Genomic DNA, 10,583 nt, shown 5'->3' on the forward strand with positions numbered 1-10,583 from the left:
TTAGAAGTCTTCAAGCTGTTTTGATGCCAAAGTATAAATTCTTTCTCACCATCCATACTTACTTCATTTTAACTATGATGAACTCTTGTATGATAAACTATATACTTCTTGTTGTTACATCAGTCTTGGAGAATTTATGACTTAAGAATGTGAAGCTATTTGACTCTGTAGCCACATGTTTTAATTACTCAACATGATATTTAGAATTCATACATTTCAAAATTATTTTCAGTTCCTATTTTTGTCCATTAAAGACTACTGGAATAGAACTACATAATGTTTTGGATTTTTTAAACACTTAGCTATTTTTTCTTTTACAAATTCTTACAATTTTCTTTCCAAATAAGAACCAATAAGATATAAAAGCATATAATATTAAAACATTAAGATATGTTGATATCTTGCTTTTGTTTGTATACACTTCCATAACCACCAACCACAGCAAATTACTCTACTCTACAAGACATAACAATATTATCCAAATATTCAATGGAAATCCAATGATAAATATGAAGATGAATTTCATTTTAAGAGTACTAGCCTCTTGGGAAAATGAGGAATAAAAAGTTGAATCTTGGTATTTAGGAACTTTCTTTTTCTCTGAGAGTATCTCTCATTTCATGATACCAAATCAGTTTCCTGTTACTAATGTTCATTAAAAATTGCTTACTTTGTAAAAGTGCTATTTGCTATATAAAAATAAAATCACTATTTGTTGTTCAAGATAAAAATAGTAGGTAAATTTATTCAAATAAATAAGTTTGATGTAACTATTTCTTTGTGCATTCAAATAGCATTTAAAATTAAGGTCAGTTATTTTTGAATGAATTTCATTAATTAGAAATGTAAAATCTATTATATATGTTATATATTAAAGTTGTTTTATCATATGCTTGAATAGTAAATACTTTTAAAAAGAAAAAAAATCATTTTTTAATAATTTGAATATTAACATTTGAACGTACTTCTTTAAACAATACTGATATGCAGATTTCTGTGTACTGGTCTTCTTTAAATAGGAATGTAGTTATTCATATGCATGATTTAAATACTATCTTAATAGCTTAAATTACATTTTTGTTCATTGAATTGGAAAAAATAGCATAACATCTAAACAACTAACACAAAATTTAAGATCATAATATTGGGAAAATATTATATCATCTCATATTATGCACATTTTTGTAAGGTAACTTGAAAAATACAATCACATACGTATTGGTCAAAATTGAATATTTATATTAAAGTTAAACCATGTGTAAATATTTTATTCAACTTTTATGGTGAAATTTCTATTTGTAAATATTTATAAAATAAAACTACATTAAAAGTCTATTATATGTGGTACAAATGATACTAAAGGCATTAATTGCATTGCCAGAGAATGAAGATGGTATAAAGAAAACAAGTAATTGTTATTTTAAAATAATTAGAAAAAATACAGTATGTGGCAAATTTTAACTTACATCTGATTTCTAGGTGTCTTGCATGGTGGTTCAGTGTGTATTTTCACATACTCTTTGTATTCATTTATTTAAAATAATGCAAATATTGATATACATGCCAAAGATAATCCTTTAAAAATGTTATTTCAAAATAGCGAAAAAATAAATAAGGCAATTATTTATGTCAAATCTGTACCACAGCTATGACAAATTTGTAAATACTGCAATGGAAAGAGTGATGCTTGGTTTAGTCTTGCTGCCAATTTATTATTATATTTACTGCTCTAGATATTCTCTTCATTTGAAAATCTTTCTACAAAACAGGAAATTTTCTACACAGATAAAGTGGGGTGACAATGAAAGAAAGGAAAATAAGAATTTGGTTATGATAAAACTAAGATGATTTCCAAAATAATTAAGCTTAAATTAGTTTTAAGAAGTTCTGAATTAATGGTCTATCAGGTAACAAATAAATAAGTACATAAATTCAATAATCACATAAGAATTTTTGATAAATAATTTTAAACTATCTCTTAATCCCACTACATCATAATTGTTGCAACTTTGCTCTTAGATTCATATTTTAAATATTAGAAATATTAGACAAAATTCCATTTGATGTGATTTTCTTCTAATGAATTGTGTTGTTATTACTGCTGCTTTCTCTTCAGAATCATTTTACAATTGAAACCCTATGTGGGTCTTATCATCTGGAACTATTGCACTGAATCTACAGGTGCTGTGAAGAAAATCTCCATAAAATAAATATAAATGTCTATACCAAATATTTATTCAGTCATTAACTCTGAATATCAATGTATTTTGTTATGTATATATTCTGTAAATATATATATATAAAGCATATATATCTTCTCATATTTGGATAATACCATTGTTTTATAGCGGGAATGATACCATGTATTAACTAGGATTTGGGATTTGGAGGGTCTTACCTTTTTCCCCTTTAATTTTTTATTTCTCCAATTGATATAGAATTTTGATGTAAAATTTTCTATATAATGAATTATTCACATGAACCAGATTCATGCTTGTACATTATTGTTAGACTTCATTTCATGATACATTATTATGGTTATGCTGTTTAATTGAATGTAATTCATAGATCTTTTAAAAATTTACCTCGTTGTCAAGATTACCATATTCCTTTTATGGACTGTATATAAAATAGCATTGTCGGATAATTTTTTTGTAATGTAATGAGCCAGATAGAGTTGCTAACCTAATCAAATAATGTAAGAGTATGGCATTTGTCTATACAGAAATCAAAAATATTATAAAGCGATTACTGATCTTTTTACATGTTAACAATATTCAATTCAGTGAAAACACTGCACACTGTGATCACTCCTTAAATGGTTGACTTAAATGACTTTGAGTTTTGAAAAATATTTTTTTTGTTTTTTTGTTTGTTTGAAAAATATTTAAATTTACATTATTCTAGTTGTTCTTAACTTTACGAATTTACTCAATTTGGTTGGATTAATCATAAGAAAACTGTGAAGTAGATAAATAACATCTCTCTTTCAGCCTTGTACTCTATTTTGGCTTGCCTTTTAACCTGCAGTTCACAAAGCATGTTACAATCATTTCACTTTCAACTAATTTTTTTTTTCTGAAATGTTAATTCGTTACTGACCTGTGCTTCATGAGAGTGGTATTATGATGAGGGTAACTCAGCTTTCGAAAGGACTTACAAGGCTGTTACTCATACTTCTACCTAGAAACCCAAGTTTGGTGATAGTAATGAGAGAGTATAGTGGGACAGAAAATCAAACTTGGCACCAAAAACAGAAACTATGCAGATTAGCTCACTCAGCTTACAGGGGTGGCAAGCCTGCCAATTATATAGAAAATGTAGCCATTTAAGCGTATAACTCACCCCACTTTTTGTGATTTATATTTTCCATCTTAGGTTAGAAAAAATTGGAGGAGGGTATAGATAGGACTTAAACCAAGAAAATACTTTTTTTTTTTTTTAAGATTTTATTTATTCATGAAAGACACACAGAGAGAGCGCTGAGCCACCCAGGCTACCCAAAGAAAAGACATTTTAATCAACAAATCTATTATATATCAATGCCTTTAAAAAAAAAAAAACTTTGTTTTAAGCTGTTTTTTGGTCACATTGATAATGTGGGATAGTAATGGGAAAATAGAATGCATCTAAAACAGTTATTAACAATTTTTTCCATATATGCAACCAAATTTATTCTGACAACCTGCAGTTTCAAAAATTGTCAGAGGAAATATGCATAGTTGTTTTTTTCATTAATTGGCTGATATAACAAGTATGTAAATATAATATTTACTTAATAAATTACAAACAGTTGAAATATATTTGAGTATTATCCTATTTAGTTATTATTTACTGGTATGATTAAATATATTATTTCTATCTCCACACATATAATACAATGTTTCAATGAGCAAGGGCTTTTTTCTTTTAAAATTTCCCTTTTAATTCTAATTTAAATAGTTTCTTCAGTAAAAACATAGCTCAATAGTAATACAATCCTGTGATTCTTTCCTGAATAAAAGAGATTTTGTGCATATCCTTTTTAAGTATGATCTAAACCACGGAAGTGCTTTTAGTCTTCAGTTGGGGTTTTTCAAAAGAAAACCTATACTCAGGGTATTAAATATTTTTCCTATAAAATAATTTAACAAGTATGATAAAATAATTAAGTACTGCTCATATTTTTTTTATTTTAACATTTCAAGACCTTTAGTATTTTTATCCTATGTTAAAACACTCCAGTAAAAAACTGCTAAAGAAGAATTTCCATGGTCAGCAATTTTAAACCGGTGCAATAACATCTTTTGTGTTTATAAAAATAAGAGAACTAAAGAAGCAAGCAATGTATCCCTTCAGCATGTTTCTTTAGGTTATGATATGTGTATGTGTGTTTGTGTTATGCAGGTTTTACAGGAAGGGTTGCTGGTTTCATCAGCTTTTTTTTTTTCTTTTATATTTTCTAAGCCATTGTGATTGTTTTCATCATAAGCTATACACACAAGAGCATGCTGACGATTTGAAGGAAGGAGTAGCATTATCTTTTAGCAATCCTTTTATCCCATTAATCACCAGCAGAAAATAATGCCAAGAAGACCTGTGAGCTATAATCTTCATTGGTCAAGTCCTCAAGACGGAGTGGGGCTTGCAAATGTTGTGGTGGTAGGTTATGCCATATTGACTGCGTATATGTTTGTTATCATCTGATTTGGGGGTTGATAAGCAGGATGATAGCAATATCCACTCATCTTGAACTTTCACTGTCAAATAGATCACTATTTCAAATGACAGTTTTGGTCCAGAAAAAATCTTAGTAAGATTTTGAGTGAGTAAACATAGTCACATCTGCCTTAGAAATTGTTTTTTTTTCTTTTTAATCTCTCCATTTCTATGCTTTTTTGCAAATAATGTAAAATATAATGGAGATAAGATAAAAGGTCAAGGCCATTGACCTATTGATTTCTTACTGTGAATTAGTCTCCCTAACCTGTTTTCTTGCCTTTTTTGATACAATATATTTCTAGTGTGTCACCTGAGGATTATTTTTGGCACTCTTTCTTAAATATTTATTTGCATATTTCACATTTTGTCTATCTAAAAAAAACTTTAATGTATAAATTATTGAGGTATATAAAAATACTCCTTATTATATAATTCCAGATCATTATCATTATTCATTTTACTCTATACGAACTATGCAAAAGTGGGTAATGATTCAGTGTATAAAATATAGGTCTCCTTTCTTTCTTCCTGTTTTGCATTTTGGTGCCCTACTTGCTATGTACTATTTTAGTTTTCCTTTTCCTTGATATTTTGCTTAATGTAGGGTTCATTTTTATTACAAGATTTACATGAAGATCTGAAATTCCTTAGTAAGCTAAAGAAGTACAAAAATATTACTTTGGAACCATGCATTTTTTTAACATCTGACTTTATTTGTTCCTTGATTGTGTGTGTGTGTGTGTGTGTGTATGTGTGTTTGTGTAAAACTGAAGTTTTAAAAATTGGGAAATTTTATTCTTCATCTAATTTTATTTCTTTGACTCTTCTTGAAGCCTGAAATAATACTTAGGGAAATAATATAAAAGATGTCATGTGCCAGTAAAAGTGCATTATATATTATGCAAGGAAACTTCATTTGTGTATCCCCCTCCCCCCGGTGTTTTTCTGTTATTTTATTCCACTCACCTCCTAAAATTAGTTAAATTTGAATTATTGATGATTATTCATTTGGAAGACTGATCTTTAAAACTACACTAAACTATGAACTACCTAAGATTATATACCCTGACAATTTGAATAATTTGAGTCAAGGATCTTGCTCTGGATAGTTACCTAAGAAGTGTCACCATAGTTAGGTGTTTCTTGAACCCAAGCATTTTCTGCTGCTGCACTTGAAATTCCTGCTTCTCTCACTCCATCCTCAAGAATGCTGCCCAGGATTTTTTCTTCACCTTCCAAGCACTCATAGATTCCTTAGCCTGGTGCAAGGTGGAGCCGCTGGTAGCATAGTAGCAAAATGTAGTTAACAGGAACGAGAGAGCAAGAGCGAGAAGGAAGGAAGGAAGGAAGGAAGGAAGGAAGGAAGGAAGGAAAGGAAGGAAGGAAAGGAAGGAAAGGAAAGGAATTGAGAATGGGAGCTCTTTCCACCACTAGTTTCAGCAGCCAGGAGCCTGAGCTAGTCTGCTACCCAATGCTTGCTCCATTTCTTCACTTAGAAGTGCCTAAGTGCCCTGATCGATCGTGGTGAATGCAAAGCTCTGGGCCTAGTTTCTGTGATACTTTCTTGATATTTCCTTCTGATATGTAGATGGTTTTTGTCTTTCTGTTTGTTTTTAGTTCATTCATTAGGAACTTTGTGTGAATGGATATGTTTGTTTTCACTACTCTCTCTATACAAAGAGAGACTGGCAAATGGAGAAGAAAGCTGAAATTTAGCTATTTTCCAAACACTACCAGTGATGGTATATAGGTAGGTAGATAAATTGATTTACTGTGGATTTGTTTTAGGGAGGCGAGACACTGTGTAGTTGTAGCTATATTCTATTACAGATCTTCCTGGACTTGCAAGGGGGCTATGTCTCAATAAACTCATTATAAATTGAAAATATAAGATGAAAATGCATTTAATACACCTAACCTAGTGATCATTTTTGCTTAGCTTCACCTATTTAAAAGTGCTCAGAACACTTACATTAGCCTACAATTGGGAAAAGTCATCCAACACAAAGCTTATATTACAATAAAGTGTTGAATATCTCATGTCATGTATTGAATACAGTACTGAAAGTGAAAAACAGAATGACTGTAGTGGTACAGAAATGGTTGTCAGTGCATTGGTTGTTTACATTCGTGATCATGTAGCTGCTGCTATCTAGCATCGCCAGAGAATATCCACCAAAATAGAGGTAGCCTAGAAATAGAGCAAAAGGTGAAATTCTAAGTATGGTTTCCACCAAATGCATTATGATGTTGGCACTATCATAGAGTCAAAAAAATAGAAGTCACACCATCATCAGGATGGTTTCTGTTTGGTGAGCTATGGCAGAAAAAAACTCTCAGCAGAAATACAGAACAGTGGCATTAATAAATGGAAAGAAATTGAACAAATATTAGCTAACCTAGGATATGTTGTCTTTTTGAGTTTCATTTTATTCTCTACTCCCTGGGGCTGCTGATCTGATCCTAGTCATTGAGCTGAATATCCATCTCCAGGATTTTCATGTCTACTCCTCCAATTTCACCCACTCCTACCTACCATGAATTCCTTCTGCAGACCTTGAAAGGCATAACTACTTTGTTTGGATTGGAGAAGCCTCCAGTGCGTTTACCTTTAGAAGGCAGAATTTAACAAGCTGCAATCTAACTAGAAAAATGTTCCTGGTAACTTAGATCTTTCAATGATTTTGAACATTGTCACATACAGTTCATTGTAAAATTCACACGGTGTAATAAGTATGTAAGGGGCGTTATAGATTAGATTGATTATCTGTTAATAGTATAAAGGCGCGTTTTATAGTTTGATTTATAGCAGAAAAAATATCAACTTCAAAAACACTCCAAAGGCCATAATGTTTAAAATATCCCATTTGTAAATTCATTTTTGTGTATTTCTTGATCAATTCACAACTTTGCATTCAATCCAGTGTATGAGCCACAGAAGTAATAAGAATATATGTATGTAGAATTTAAGTTGCTAATGCTTTTAATTTATTATTGAAATGCTGAGGATTTTGTTCTGTTCTGTTTTGTTTTGTTTTTGTAATAATTGGTGGCCCGGTAAAGCCAATAATACGTTTAAGAATGCACAACCTTGAGGACACTCTATCATTGTAAAAAGACATGGCTACATTTTATGCAGCTATATGTAGATTCCAATAGAGGGATTTGGACACTTGCATTGGGTTTGTCTTTTTAAAACACACTAAGAACAATCTGTGTGAATTTCTGTTCAGACTAACACATAAAAATCTAAAGAATACTGAATCTCTGAGAATGGCTTTTAAAATATTAATTTGATTCTAACAATGAAGGTGATATTATTAAGCATTCATTAAAACAAGCATATACCTCATCAATCCTTGAGAAACTATCATGGCCTTGGACATTTCTAGCTAGGAGACAGTAACTTCATTTGGACATCCTTACTATCGAATGACTTAACTGGATTGTGAATGTGTTTCTTACTAATTACCTAATAATACTGTGAGGTTATGTTGTTTCTATAATGTGAATAAGGCAGATAAAGTTTATGTGAACATTTTTCAGCTGATTTGAAGCAGAATATTTATGCCTATGAAATGACAGAAGCAGACAGATTTTGCTGACAAGAAAGAATAGTTGCATTTGTTAAAAATCACTGTATTAAGACCACAGGGCAAAGAAGAAAAATTGCAGATAGTGAAATGCTTTCTGAAATTGAGAAGACAGTCACCAAACATCAGCCATCCATGTAAGGCAATAAAACATATACGTGACAAGTCAGATGACTGTCATTCTGACCACTTTCAAAAAAAGCAACAAAATAAGGCAACTAGAAGGTATGTGATATTCAATATTTACCCATTTTTCTTACTGTTCAAAATATGCAGGCCTTCATAATTGGGAAGTGAGGTCTCTGTGGGGTAAAGTAACCAGGAACATGACATTTGTCACTTCTTGACAAGTGACAGTAGTCCTAAGAAATTGGCCAATAGTGAGCAGATTTTTAATACAGTGAGCAGATTTCATATTCTTTTATATTGAATAAGCACATGAATGAACAGGTCCTGACTTACTAGGTTAATATTCATTCACTGAACATCAAAGAGGCACCCTACAGCCATGCATATTAAAATCACAATAACATAGAACCAGTCATTACTTTCAACACACTAGCTAACTGGACAGACAAATCTATCAAAAAAAATAGATAATTTTAATATACCAGGATATAAATTTATAATTTCTTTTAATCACTTCAAGTTGGAAATCTAGTCAAAAGATTTACCTCTAAAACAGTAACCAAATATTGATTTAAATATTGATCATTTGGATAATTCTTACTTTAAGGATTTAGTTTATTAGTACCTAATTACTGAAACCATGCTATATTTATTTACCAGTTTTCTGCTCATTCTCTGAATTCATCTTTACTAAAAATTTAGTAAAAATTCATCTTTACTCAAATTTATAGAAAACCCTGTTTTTATTTATTTAATTTATCTATCTTAAGAATCACAGTTTCTATGCACATTTTAATTTTCTTTCATTTACTCATAATTAAGTATATTTGGACTGTGGTGGTCACAGAAAAGTGATTACCAGACATGACAATGATCGCAGAAATTGTGGCCTGGACCTCATCTTAAGTAACTAATATCTGGGAGGCAAAAAATCATCTAGGCAGAGACAGGATAAAGGTGTTCTGACAGAGACAAGAAAGGGTTTATGCTTTTTTCTTCCCTTCCTTCTTCTTCACCTGAGTCACTGCAAATAGTTCATTGATTATTAAAAGAACAGTTTGCAATCAGTTAAGACTTCATCAATTGGTGTACCAGGCTTAAAAATGATTAGGTGGGATTTTGTTTTTGTTTTGTTTTGGTTTTTAATTTTTTTATTTATTTATGATAGTCACAGAGAGATAGAGAGAGAGGCAGAGACACAGGCAGAGGGAGAAGCAGGCTCCATGCACCGGGAGCCCGACGTGGGATTCGATCCCGGGTCTCCAGGATCGCGCCCTGGGCCAAAGGCAGGCGCCAAACCTCTGCGCCACCCAGGGATCCCTTGTTTTTGTTTTTGTTTTTGTTTTTGTTTTTTATAGCTAAACTATTCAGACTAAAGATATTCTAGATTCTTTGGAATGTTTCATTTGTAATTTCAGATCTATCTCTGGCTTGAGCTGCATGAGTATAGCAGATACATTTTTTTTTTTAATAAAATTTACCAGAAGTGTTTGGTTGGGCAAATATTTATGATTATACTATTCAATTCAATGAACATTAAGATATTAAGAAATTGTTAATTCCCTCCAAACCTGAGAAAAACTTCAAATTTCAGTTCTATTAATTCATATGGATTTGGCCTGAATCTATATCAAAATTATTGATGATTAAAATCCAAAAATATTGAAAATTTTATTTAATAGTAGAAGATGAACTGTTGAAAATATATCAACACAATTGTCAGAATCTTAGAATTGTCCTTTAAATGTCTTTGATATTCTAGAGAGATGAACTTCATATATAAAATATTCAATATTACATTTTTGACTAAACTCTTTTAAGTTAAAATAAACCCTTTTTTTAAAGAATCATGAGTTACCAGGAATTTAACTATTTTTTAATAGTTTGTATCCAGTCACATGTGTTTATAACAAGTGTAGACTACCATATATTTGCAGATATAATTAGAACACTTTACTATGTTTTGCCAAAAAAAATGTTCACTTCTTAATTCCCTCTGAAAATACTATATATTAATGCACTTGCTGGCAGTGAAAATCAGTAAAGTAACATAATGTGGTATTGCACTAAGTTGCATTTTTATATTTATTAACATTCATCTATCCTCAAAGTCTTATTTCCTTTGGATTTGGACAATTTATTTTTATGAGATAAAAGAAA

This window comes from Vulpes vulpes, chromosome 6, assembly GCF_048418805.1.
Source record: "Vulpes vulpes isolate BD-2025 chromosome 6, VulVul3, whole genome shotgun sequence".
NCBI classification, from domain to species: Eukaryota; Metazoa; Chordata; class Mammalia; order Carnivora; family Canidae; genus Vulpes; species Vulpes vulpes.